Raw genomic sequence first — 14,108 nt, 5'->3', positions numbered from 1 at the left:
CCCTACAGTATGTGCTATTTACATATATTTCAGTAAATATGGAAAGCGAGTGTATGTTTTTAACAAATCTAATATTGGATTTTATTTTAAATGTGTGTGCGTGTGAAACAATATCATTTGCACAAAGAAATTTGGGATTTTTCTCTAAGAAGTAGTTAGTCTAGTTTAGAGCATCATTATAGGCATTTTACGATATAACTAACGTGGTTCAAGCGATGGATCTGCGACAGAGAAACTACGGGTTTTTGGGAAACACTTGTCACTACAAAATTATTTTCCCAAATGATGCATCGTTCTATAATAGTTCAGCCACGAGTTACCTCGTTTTTTGGGAAATGCACCCCAGATTAGTAGATGAATGAAAAAAAATTTTTTCTTTACTTTTTTTTCTTTGCTGAAAACCTGATAATTTTTTACTTATATACAAAATGCTTCTTGATTTAAGAATTGTTTTGATATTTTGGACTAGAAACAGGAAAAATGAGAACAAATAAGTCAAAATAAAGCGAGTTTCTCCTAAAAAAATTATTTAAAAAAATAAAAATCTTCCAGTGAAGTACTTAAAATCATCTAAAAACAGGGTTTTTTTATTGCCAGATTGGTAGATTAATGAAAAATTTTTTTTTTTTTTTTTTTGCTAAAAACGTAATCCTTTTTTAATCATTTTTATTTTAGATGTAAAACCTTTTTTATAGCATGTCATCATGATTCTATGTTTTAAATTCAAAATGTACATATTGATTTCATATAAAATGCCACTTAAAAATTATACAACATTTAAATTAATTCATTCAGCAGGTCCATTTATCCAAAGTGACTTGCAACTGAGAATAAAAGAACTTCAAATCACCAGAAAAAAAGCAATATATTAAATGCCATGACAAGTCTTAATTCAAAAATTCATTTGTAGTTTTTTTTGCTTATATAAACAAAAACATACATGTATGAAGTAATAATAATTCATGCGTGATTTATTTATTTATTTGTGTATATTTATCAGAATTTCTGATTTTATTTGGTTGGCGGGGAGTTGTTTTGTTTACTTATTGGTTTTATTTATTGGTTTTTATTTGTTTGAAAATTAAAAGTAAGTTATTCTTGTAAATTGCACCTCCTGCTTCCTTTGATATATTATATATGCCTAAATCATGTCAATTAAATAATTAACTACCAGCGACAAAATACCTTAGAAAATTAGGTCTAAACCTTAAGCTTAGCGAATGTATTCATCAACATATGACATTATTTTTGTCTTAGACCTTTTTTTTTTATTTTTTTATTTAAGTCTATTTTTTACATTACAGTTTGTTAAATGTATTACAGGTCATCTGGTCATGTCATTTAATTCAAAGAAATTTTTTTTTTGTTGTTGTTGTTGTTGTTGTTGTTTTTTGATCCAAGGCAAAGAAAAGTCATTTCCGGTCACTGTTTATAATAAAATGAAGTGAAGGTTCAGTGAAGGACTGTGATGCTATAAGATGATAAAAGGCGCCATAAAAGTAGCTTTTAAAGAGTTTGATGATTTTTGTAGCCTTCTAAAGTCATAAAATAGTTTAATGTGAGCAACCAACCGAAGCCTTTACTCTATAGTACAAAAAATGAAATATTGACAAAGTCATGTGAAGTTATTGACTGAAAATCATGAGTTCACTATTTGTGATCAACTCATTTACATGAGCTGCTTTATCAACTGCTTTAGTTCACAAACAGGTCTGACTAATTCAGTTGTGAAACATAAGTGAATTATGACTTAAATTGGTCTAGGTATATATTAATATACATTATTTGTATAATATTCGAGGGACTTCTGTGTCCTTGAAAATCTCTCTTTTCCTTGTGTAATAATAAAGCTTAAACACAAATGTGGAAAGAATGAATTAATTCATTTTCCATTAATTTAGTTCCTGATTTATCAGGGATGCCATAGTGAAATGAACCGCCAACTACTCGGGCAAATGTTTTAGGCAGCGCATGGCCTTCCAGCCACAATTCAGTACAGGGAAACTCCCACACACACTCATTTACACTCACACTCATGAACTACAGCCAATTTAGTACATCCTATTCACTTTGTATATATTTATACCCAATTAATATTGATAAACAATATATTCTGAAACAAAAAAAGACTATTTAGAAAGCATAACAAGGTAAACTGTTGCCTAACCTCTTTATAAAGTCAAAAGCATGATGGGAACATAAAGCACAACAATGATTTGTACCTCTGTACAGCCTTGCTGTTCACCGTTAACAATAACTTTGAGAAAAAGAAATGACTTCATTCCATTATACAGTGTTCTGACAGAGCTGTTTTTTGGACTGACCTACTTTGCTGTTTATTCCTGTCTTTTCATGCTTTTTTTTCTGGGAGAACAGTATGGCAGAATTCCCTCCCTGACTTATCTATCTCCAGGAGCCCAGGTCTGTGAGCACTGCAGCCGCTACATGATAAATGACTATTGCACTGTTTATTATTCTACTTTCCAGGAACATGGCATGTTTAAAAAAAAAAATGACTTAGAACCCCTGCCATCATCACGCCCTGTCTATTCCAACATTCTGTCCTCTTTTGCATATTGCATAACCATCAATTGGCATTATTCAAGAGCTGTTAATAGTGCAGTTATAGATTTTTACATTAACCCTTCTGTGAAGGTCATTTTGGAACATAATAGTCTTTAACACAGATGTACAATCAACATTTATGAACATCCTTATGCTGAAGCAACACTTACTGTAAGTCTGCAAAAGGATCATCTTCATTGCATTGTCAAAGCAAGTGTGATGTACAGTACACGATGCTTCTGCCTGACAATAATGGTGAATATGAAATATGCAGAAGAACCCTGAAACAGACAGAAATAAAAAAAAAAAACATATTCATCCTAAAAATCATTATCTGATTTATTATGTACACCTGACTGATGCCAAATATATCACAAGGCTGCAACTTTATGCATGTGGGTATTAGGGGAAAGACAATCCACTGAAATATAAACTGACCGTCAGAATGAGTAAGAAAGTAGATTTAAATGAATATGAATGTTTCTCAATGGCAAAATGCTAGCCTTTTTTTCAGAAACCACTGATCTAAAATCAGCACCAGAAACTTAAATAACCACACATTACAACTGAGGTCTGCAGAAAAGCATGTTTGAACCCACAATAGGTCCTAACACACGCCCGCCACAATAAGGTGCAAGACGTGTATGGCGTGATTTGTTGCTTATTTCAGACCAGCGCAACCCTAATTTTCATGTTTTGTGCCACTGTTGTTTAAATACCAAATCTTTTTGCACCACTTTGTGGACTCATGGGTGTGTTAAAGCGGATTGTTGGCACATTGCTATTTCGAGGAACTGAAATAGGCCGTGCCATTGATCTACATAAATATAAAAACCACTACCACCATGCCTTCTTCATTTGGGGGGCTTTTTTGTTTATTCATGATCATTTGCATTTGTATAATGTTTTTATATTTAGCAGTATTATTTATTATATATATATATATATATATATATATATATATATATATATATATATATATATATATATATATATATATATATATATATATATATATATTAAAAGTTTAGATCTGTCCTCCTGTCGTGTTTTGGAGACGTATGTATCACTATATGGGGCATAAAAATAGGACACATGCTTGAAAATAACTGTGTTCAATTGTTCATTTATTCATTTTCTGGAAATTAAAAGTGAATTTAGAAATAGTTTTAAAACAAATCTTTGCACTTAACTAACAAAATTAAACACAATGAATGTCTTCAGTGGAGTGCTTACAATACTGTTTCCTTATCTACAAAAGTAAAGGAGTAAAATAAAAAGTAAAGAGAAAGTAAAGAGGCCAAATGGAGGAGGCTCTTTATCCACGCACTGCAGATGGTCTGTTTCACTGTTTTCTTGCTGATGAAGCATTCAGTTTCTCCTCTTAGAAAGTCAGTCATGTAAATAGCAAATGCGCCATTGCGCAATGCAACTGACTCTTGAAGAGAATGTGAGATGACACTCTGATTGGATTAATGCACATTATGCCCAAAACACACACATAACTCAATAAGAGAATAAGCACAACCCTGTTAGACCATGATCTGTGGCACAAACCATATTTTCCATAGTTAAAATAGCAAAAGTGGATTCAGATACGCACTTCGTCCACGTTCTGACTACTCGTTGTATGCTTTCGTTCGCTCCTAATTTATTTTCATTAATTCACCATATAGAAACCAATCTTCACTGCTCACTTACGAAAACACCCAAAAACATGTGTATTAAGTATATATTCAATGCAACCACGAATCAATAATCGAGTCTAGAATAGAAAATCAAAACAAGAGCTTGACAATAGGAATCAAAAATGCTTTTGTACTGCCCTGATTAAGTTATTGTGTTTAAAGGGGTAGTTCACACAGAAATTAAAAATGCCTCATGTGGTTTTAATTCCTTCCGAGTTTCTTTCTTCTGTTGAACACAAAGGAAAATATTTTGAATAATGCTGGTTGCTGGGACCCATTCACTTTCAAAGTAGGAAAAAAATTACAATAAAACTCAATGGATCCCACCAACCAACATAACCAAAAAGCCAAAAGTCTTCTTTTGTTCAACAGAAGAAAGAACTCAACAAAGTTTTGAACGAGTGAAGGGTGAAGAAATGATGACAGAATGAAAATTTTGTGTGAACTGTGTCTTTAGTCCACAGGGGAAAATAACGTATTTAACATGGCACAATCAGCGCAACACATCTACATAAATAACATGTGTCTACATACACATACATTTTTATCTTCTGTCATTGCCTAGATGATTCACAACTGTTAATTTTAAGTTTTATGTAATAGATGTTTATAAATCCTGCTAGTTATGAACAATTAGCTGCCCAGTGTTCTTTTGAAAACTCTCCACGTCCTTTTGTTTTTTTTCACACTAAGGACAACTATTTTTGTAAAACTATAACAAAAATTGCAAACATTTTTACTTATGCTATATATATTTTTTTATCTTTTGAACAGGAAAAAACTGCTGTAAATGTTATTAAATTGTATTAAGTACAATCTCAGTTGCTAAATAAAAATATATATAGTTTAGTTAACAAGTAAAAAACAGGGTGAGATTGTGGCAAAATCAGGCTGCTGCGGGGGTTTTTTCTTTACGGGATTGATTTTAAAAAACACTGTAGGTGGATTTAGGGAAGGGGTTGGGCGGGTCAATTGGTGCTTTTGAAAACACTATTGATTGGGTTGGAGGGTGGGTCAGCTGATCAGTCGGTCAGTCAGTCAGTCAGTCGACAACAGTCTCTGATGGAACTCCTGGGATGTATTTGACACTTTCCAGAAATGTACATAGGGGTACGTATTCAGAATGAGCCTGGGTTGATAAAAATACACATTTCAAAGAACTTCACTAACTAACACTAATAATACATGTTAACATTTATTAATGCATTATAAAAAATAAGAAGCTGCAACATTATATCATAGACCTGAGCTATAGTATTACTTGTTATTATGTAATGCTATTTAATGCATTAACTAACATATCTAATAAATTCTTTTTGTAAAGCGCTACCACATGTTCCTCATAAGACAATTTAAAAATGATAGTTTGTTTACTTTTGTTTGCCAAAACTCTATTTTTATGCCAAACCAAACTGTGTTCTTTCAAATGCTTACAGCAGTTTTTTTTTCTTTAAAGAAATATCTTGGTTTCTGATAGAAAATCAATTGTTTTTTAAAGCTATGTAAATTCTGGAACTAAGTCTAAAATTCTCATCATCTCATTATTATGTCTGGATAAAACCTTTGGGTTTGAGAAATAAGCAAAATCTCCCACTGACTCAAATGTTTGTTTATTTTTCTCCAGGTGAAATTCTGGATAATAGCAATAATAGTGGTTATGACTGAACATTTCCACTGTGTTTTATTGCTGAGCAGATCACTAGTTATACTACGTGAACAGTTTACAAACAGATGGTTTAAAGACGGGAATAGTATTGCTTACACACAAAAGACAAACATGTCTGGGAAATGCACAGCTTCTGCCTGGGTATATTACAGCAATACATATGATAATGAGCAGTTTGGGCACATCAAATGCTAAACTAATATATCAGTTTCTAGATTAAACAATAACTGATTTGCAGCTATAAACGCAAAAGGTTTGTCTGCCATCTCTCACATCTGAACAGTGCATTAGATTAGACAATGTGAAAAGTGAAGGTAAATGCTGCTGCTGTAATTAGAAGACAAGATTCAGTGCTTAGATAAAATGATGACAGCAGAGAAAATAATTTTATTTATTACACCCATTCACTTCTTTATACCTAAAATGCGCTTGCAATTTGAGTGTGTATTGAAAGTATGTTTGCTAAAGCAGTATTTGCTAAAATTCAACAAGTTTTAACTATTTAGAAATTAAATTAAATTAAATGTAAGAAAAAACTTTAAATGTTTTATTAGACATTAATTTAGCTTAATGTGTAAGACAGAATCATTAACTCATTACCAACACTGCTTTTTATGTAATTATCAAATGGTTGACTGTTTAAACTGTTATCTTTTAATCCACAACATTTGAAAGTTATTAGAAATATATTTGTGTGAAATGCCTTTCAAAAATGTAATGCCACAATTTTCTCCTGCTAACCTCTAATTAAAATCAGTATTTTAAAATTAGTTTTTAGCAGTTTTATATAGAGATTACTCAAAAATTATATATGATGTTTAGTTACTTCTAATAATCCCAACACAGGCCCGTTGTGAAAATGTATCCCCGTATACATTTACGGAGAGCGTAAAGTATGTAGCCAGAGTTATGCATGGCTGCATTTTGTCTTTAAAATGAACAGTAACAGGCAGCATAACTTTATGCAGTATGGACTTGAGACAAGGGGATTTTAGTCCGGAAAAGAACGGTTCCAGAAAGCAGGTAAAACAAAAACAAAATGCAATAAAATAGACAAGTGAATAACAGGGTGAAAATGTGGTAAGTTCTGAAAACGTGGTAAAAATCAGGCAGCCGAGAGGGCCTATAAAAAGTTTTTAAAACACTGTTGGCTGGGTTTAGGAAAAGGGGTGGGCGCTGGTCAATCGCTGCTTTTGAAAACATTATCTGTAGGGTTTTGGGAAAGGGAGTGGGGGGTTTGGTTGATTGGTCAGTCAGCGGCCTCTGGTGGATTTACATGAGAAGAGCAGGTGAAAATGGCACTTGCGAGAAATATTTGAGATCTGAAAGATCTCAAAATCAAAAAGAACATACCTCCTGGGACATATTTTGCACTGTCCATAAATGTATGCAGGGGTACGTATCAATGTAGCTGGGTTGCAACATCCATTAAGTTTATTGTTTCTACTGCTTTGTTGAACATTCACAGGTCTCCATTTTGTATATGCCTCTTATTATCATTCGTTTTGTCTCTGTTATATTAACTTATGACCTTTGATTTACTCTGTTTTAATTCCTCATATATTTGATCAGAAATCTTCCTTTGCGTTTCATCTTTTTCAAAAGTTTGTAATAAAAAGAAACATTCTATTACAATAATTTCTCCACTTAAATTAAAATAAATCATCCATCATCACTACTCTGAACAGGTGCTCCAGGGCTAACAAGAATGTCAATTTTATTGCAGTTTATGAGATTAAAACCATATTTTTCTCACTTTATAACATCTGTTGAGTGTTTGAAATAATATTCCGTCAATCTGTGTGGTTTCTCATCACACACTGATGCATTTAATCTATTATTTTTATAGTTTTCCCCACTTTGACTAAGAATCTTAACTTTTTTACTTCCACAAAAATTGCTCGAAGAAAACCAATAAACCAAAATTAACCACTTATTAACTGATTGTATTATAGTCTTTGTCACCATGTGATGGCAGAACAATGTAATGTGAACCGCCAATCGCTACAAATATAAAAGGTGTAGCAATAAAAAAGTAATTTTATTAAAGAGTATTGCAATTTAAATCCAATGTCATTTATTGAAAAATAACACTCAAAAAATATGTTTGCTGTTTAAAATGAGCTGAAACAACACAATTCTTGAGTTTTTCTGGGGACAACGTATTTGTTTAGGTTCAATCCACCTAAATTTGTAATAACTAATAAGCTAACTTAATTATTTCATTTTGTCCCTCCACTTATCGATTGTGTGGAACTAAGCATTTTTACAGTGCATATTACAAACAATATAAGGATTCTAAGTAAATCAACAATGGACAAATTTCCACATAGCATTTTATACAGAAAGCTGTCAGTCTAACATTACAGTCAAATCTATTTGCACTTGAGCAAATAACAGATGATTGCAATCAAAAGATGGCATATACTGTATAGCCAAAATAAAATAGTATTTCCACACGTAACCACTATAGACGCATACAATAGACTCCAGAATAAGTGTCTGTGAGAAGGGTGCTTTTGGTGGGTAATTAAAGGCTGAACAGCTGCTGACACATTGGAAGTACCACCCTTAAAATCAGTGAAACTCATTTTCAAATACACACTATACTTATTAGTAAACCACATTTGAAACCTAAATAACTACATTCTCGATTAAAAAAAAGTCTCAAAAATACAATATGTACAACATCAGCAGCATTTGTCAAAATGAATTTAGTCCTCTGCTCGCCGTGGACTCAACTTCAGCGATAGAAAACAAAATTATAATGGGATATTTCTGCTTTCGTAACTTAAATTATGGAGTCATTCTGACTACATTCTAACAGACCTCATATGGTGAAAGCTTTTGAACTCTCAAGATGTGCTTGTGTTTGGTTTTTGTATATTGACTTGCATGCTAAGCTTGCACCACAACAAAAACAACATTATCATAGACTTTAAATACCATATATATCCTTAAATACACAAACTGAGCAAATTCTTAAAAATAAAATGTCATGAGAAAGCAAATAGCAACCAAAAAAACTTTAGATTCCTCAAATAGTATATAGTAAATAAATTTAATATAGTAAATATATATATATATATATATATATATATATATATATATATATATATATAGTATGTAGTTATATAGTAAAAAATTGTCTGTAAAGTTCTCTGTATAATACTTGACACGTTTTCTTAAGACTGTCATTGTCACAGTTGTCCGATGCTTGCGCCTTTTCTTTCTATGTTTGTTGTTGTCATGTGTTAGCGTTGTAGTTTCCATGTGCTCTGATTAGTGTTTTGTTTACATCACGTGATCAGCGGGACTAATCAGCAGGTCCAGTTGATGGCACTTAGCTCACCTATTTAAGAGTGGAAAGCCAGGACATCATTGTCAGTTCATTACTCTGCTTTATGATCTCTCTGTCTTGTCATGATCTGCCGGTTGTGATTCCCATTTCTAAGACTTTGTCCACGCTGCTATTGCACACTGTCTGCTTATTGTTGCACTCTTTACGTTTTTTTTAATAAAACCCTCACTTGCATTTGCATCCTTTTGACTTTGTATCATCACCATAACATGACAGTCATGATGCTTCTGTAATCATGACATATATCTGTAACGAATGCTCAGACAAAGATGGATCCATGTGCAGTACGTTTATTGTATAAATGAGATATAACAAGAAGAAGTATATACTCAAGTGTATAGCAGTAGAGTAAGGTGTCGCAGACAGGTGACTAGAAATCGGCATCGGTTAACAGGCTGGGTTCGGGGCTGGCAGCAGAGAATCAGAGTCCAAAGGCAGGCAATAGTTCAGGGCAGGCGGCAATATAAATACAGGGTCAATAAACAGTCCGGGTTGGCAACAAGAAGTAATCAGAGTCGGGGAAAACGCTCAGAAATGTCTGCAGGGCAAAACAAGACTTCGCACTGAAGCAGCGTGAGAGTGCTGCTTATAAGTGTGTGGAATGTGATTGAAGATGTGCGTCAGGTGTGTCTGAAATCAGTGTAGATGGATGACGTAATGTCAATAGTCCGGTGATGATGACCTCTGCTGGTTAGTGAAGGGAATAGCTGGGACCGAGCCGGTGACAATATATGAATGAGATTTTATGCATGGCTATAACAACCGTCATTAAGTACAAACCTCAGTTATGTCATTTTGACATAAACAAATACATCACAACCTGTCTCTCATGACAAACTGACATTATCAAGATAAAATAACCTGTCATAAATCTGTCATAAACATGATTCCCATTAGGCAATTATAATTTTGTCATGAATATTTTTCAGACCAATTTTTTAAAGTGGAACAAAATGAATTTGTAATTTTCAAATACAAATTCTTTGAAAAAGTGTCAAGTGTACACTCAAATAATGTTATTGCAGTGTCATTAATATTTTATGACATATTAATGATAATTGTGATTGGCAAAAAAATCTGTCTTGCGATTCCTGTCCAATCAAATCGCACGCACTGTATAAAGTAAATTGCATCATACTAAACCCCCTCAAGACATGGGCACTTTATGAATGCAGCAAACCATTTGAAAGCATTAAAAATGTCCAATAAGATGTCCAAAATCTTTACACACAATGGCCCAGAAACTGTTTATAGACTTTATAGATATGTCACTAATAAGAAAATGAAGGATGTTGATTGAATGATGACTAAAATTGCCAAACGACCTCTAACAATCACTAAATGAAATGAATAAAAAATGGAAGAAAGGGCCAAATTAAGAAAAGGCAGAACAAGGAATAGAAGGAAGGTCCAATTGAAGGAAGGAAGAACTAAACTAATGAAGAAAGGAAGGACCAAATAAATGAGGGAAAGAGTCAAAGAAGGACTGAACAAACTAAGGAATAAAGGAAGGAATAAATGAATGAACAAGTAAAAATATAATCAATTAAAGGAACAAAAGAATGAAGGAATGAATGAATGAGTGAGTTAACGAATAAAGGGAGGAACAAAGAAAGGAAAAAATTAATGAAGAATTTAACAAACAAATCAAACAAATGAATGAAGAAAGGGCAGAACAAACAAACAATGGAAGGAAGGAATGAACGAACGAATATAGGAAGATCACTAAATACATTACAGAATGTTACGTTTACACATGCCAGCACAAACTGCATGTAAACGCATCAACTTTTCACAATGTAATACTACTCTTAAGTTCTTTCGAAAAGGGCTACTTTTTACTCATACCTTGAGTAACATTTACAACAGATACTTTTATTTTTACTACATTTTTGGGCATGTAATGGTACTTTTACTTGATTATGATTGTTCAGTACTCTTTCCACCTGAACACTCTCAGTACAGCAACTCAATCACATAAGCAAAATGCCATATATAGCATTTTAATCAGCATATAAGCTTACCTATGACATAAATATCCCTACAATTATTTTCCAGTGAATTTCTGCTGTTTATATAGGAACAGAGATGCTCCACAGTGTCGGTCTAAAAGCAGAGCGTCTTCCACGGGTGACCACCATATGTTAGGACAGCTGGTTGATCTGGACACACTGGGTGTCATGGAAAGGCTTCTCCGCCAGCAGGCCCAGCTCAGGAAACCACACAGGCCAGCACCAAAAACACATGTTTCTGAGAAACTCTGTTAATGTCATTTCGGTTGGATTCTTTCACAAAGACTATGCTATATTTAGATGCATTTTCATCAGTCTGGATGAGTAACTTGATACATTTACCTGCATTTCTCAGTTTAACTTTATACTTAATGCATATGTTTGTTTGTTTTTAATGCAAAAGTGTAAAATAGTTCGACAATTTATATAATTTTTACATTTGACAGCTTTGCAGTGCTTAATAAAATATATTTTTTAAAATAATAAAAAAATAATAATAATAATAAAATTTACCTATTTAATTGATTTATTTTGAAATTAAATTAAATTAAAAAAAATCATTAAATTGTCCCGGTTTGACTTAATTGTGGCAATTATCGTTTTATAATTCTTATTACAGAAGTTATTTAATAAACAGATTAAAATTAAATGTAAAAAATAAATTTAATCATTCATTCACTAATTTTAGTCCGCTTTTTCGGGGCAGGTCACGAGGGTAGCAGTCTTGAGGCCTGTGCACACCGGGACACTTTTTGCTCACGTTTTCCGTCAACGTTTTAACGCCTTGTGACTAATTAAAGGGCACCAAGGTGATCGTGCACACGAACATGCAAAACGCCAGGCGCTAAAGCGTCATTTTTAAAGAAACACCTCATGCTCGGTTTTTTGTTTTGACGCACTGCATTAAAACCTTCTCCTTCATTCAGATTGGCACTTTTGTTCACGTGCACGGAGCTGCTGAAGTTACAGTAAACAGCACTTGGAGGTGCTTAAGTGCAAAACCGTCACTGCGAGCGCACATTGAAGAAGATGCCCAGAGGCAATATTAACATAGAGCTGCTTATTGCTCTGTGAACAATAATCATTTCTTCATTGCTAGAGCTGGAGCTGCTACTCGAACCATCCATGCTTGCTCGAGTCACCAGTAACTTTAACGACAAGCTTGTCAACTTCCTCTCTTCCTCTTCTTCTGAGTTATAAGCAGGGTGTCAGAAGCTTAAAGTTGTGTATTGCCATCTAACGTCAAGAAGTGATTTTGCACACTCTTCTGCTTGACCCCAGTGAAAATCGATTGGGTTTGAATCTGGAAAAATGTTTCGTAAAACGCTGACAATAAACACAAACAAAAAGTGTACCGGTGTGTACGAGCCTTAAGGAGAGAACCCCAGACTTCACTCTTCCTCCAGCTCCTCTGGGGGGGATCTCGAGGTGTTCCCAGGCCAGCAGAGAGACATAGTTCCTCCAGCATGTCCTGGGTCTTCCCCGAGGCCTCCTCCCAATTTGACATACCTGGAAAACCTCCCTAGATAGGTGTCTAGAAGGCACCCAAAACAGATGCCCAAGCCACCTCAGCTGACTTCTCTCAATGTGAAGGAGCAGCAGCTCTACTGCAAAATCCTCCACCCTCTAAAGGAAACTCATTTCGGCCCCTTGTACTGGAGATCTTCTCCTTTCGGTTATAACCCAAAGGTCACAACCATAGGTAAGAGTAGGAACGTAGATTAACCGTTAAACTGAGAGCTTTGCCTTTCCGCTTAGCTCCTTCTTCTCCACAACGGACCGGTACATCAGCCGCATTACTGCTGCACCAATCTGCCTGTCAATCTCACGTTCCATCCTTCCCTCACTCATGAACAAAACCCCAGGATACTTGAACTCCTCCACCTGGGGTAAGGACTTCCTCCAACCTGGAGATCGCTTGATATATATATACTGTAGGTCATATATTAAGGTGTAGGGCTGTCTCTGACGAAAGATGTTCTTAGTCGACCAGCAGTCATTAATTGAAGCCATCAGTCACCTAATCATTTGTTTATTAAATTAATTTATTAGGCATGCTTAAGTAAATTTGGAGGAAATTATTTGAGTATAAGGCTGAGAAAGAATGTCATTTCTAACATAGTTTTGCATTGTACAGACATTCTACAATAAGTGTTAATGTTCAACATCAAGAACTTGCACATACATGAAACAGTATCAGCAAATGACTCAATTATGAATGTGTTTGGGAAAAACAGCACCTACAAATGATCTAACTATGAATGTGTCTGGGACAAAAGTCATGTAACTTTGCTCATACACACACACACACAGACACACACACACACAGACACACACACACACACACACACATATATATATATATATATATATATATATATATATATATATATATATATTTACACACACACACACACACACGCACGCACACACGCACGCACACACGCACGCACACACGCGCGCACACACGCGCGCACACACACACACACACACACACACATAAATATATATATATATATATATATATATATATATATATATATATATATATATATATATATATATATATATATATATATATATATATATAAGGGGTGTAACGGTTCACAAAAATCATGTTTGGTTCGATACGATACAGTGGTGTCACTGTTTGGTACATTTCGATACAGATTTCTCTGATTTAAATTTTTTTTATTTATTAAAACTAACATTATAAAAGTATGATCCTGTTTTATTTTCTTTCACTTTAAACAGTGATAGAGCTATACTTCTGGGGTTTCTGCTTAGCAGAAAATAAAACAAATCCTTCTTTATAC

At 33.9% G+C, this 14,108-nt stretch overlaps 1 protein-coding gene across 18 annotated transcripts in view; it reads right to left on the bottom strand.

The window, feature by feature from the left end:
* The window catches only part of gje1a (gap junction protein epsilon 1a), a 374,500-nt gene that overhangs the window by 159,001 nt on the left and 201,391 nt on the right, over positions 1–14,108 (bottom strand). For 8 of the 18 annotated variants that reach the window (XM_073932434.1, XM_073932438.1, XM_073932441.1 and 5 more), the window contains one exon: positions 2,736–2,846. The exons of the other annotated variants lie outside the window; for them this stretch is intronic. The gene's annotated coding sequence lies outside the window, so the exon portion shown is untranslated. The remainder of the gene's footprint in view (positions 1–2,735; positions 2,847–14,108) is intronic. 18 annotated transcript variants of the gene reach the window in all.

This window comes from Danio rerio, chromosome 20 (assembly GCF_049306965.1).
Source record: "Danio rerio strain Tuebingen ecotype United States chromosome 20, GRCz12tu, whole genome shotgun sequence".
Classification (NCBI taxonomy): domain Eukaryota; kingdom Metazoa; phylum Chordata; class Actinopteri; order Cypriniformes; family Danionidae; genus Danio; species Danio rerio.
The sequence above is the reverse complement of the archived record's forward strand: the minus strand, read 5'-3'. Positions and strand labels throughout refer to the sequence as shown.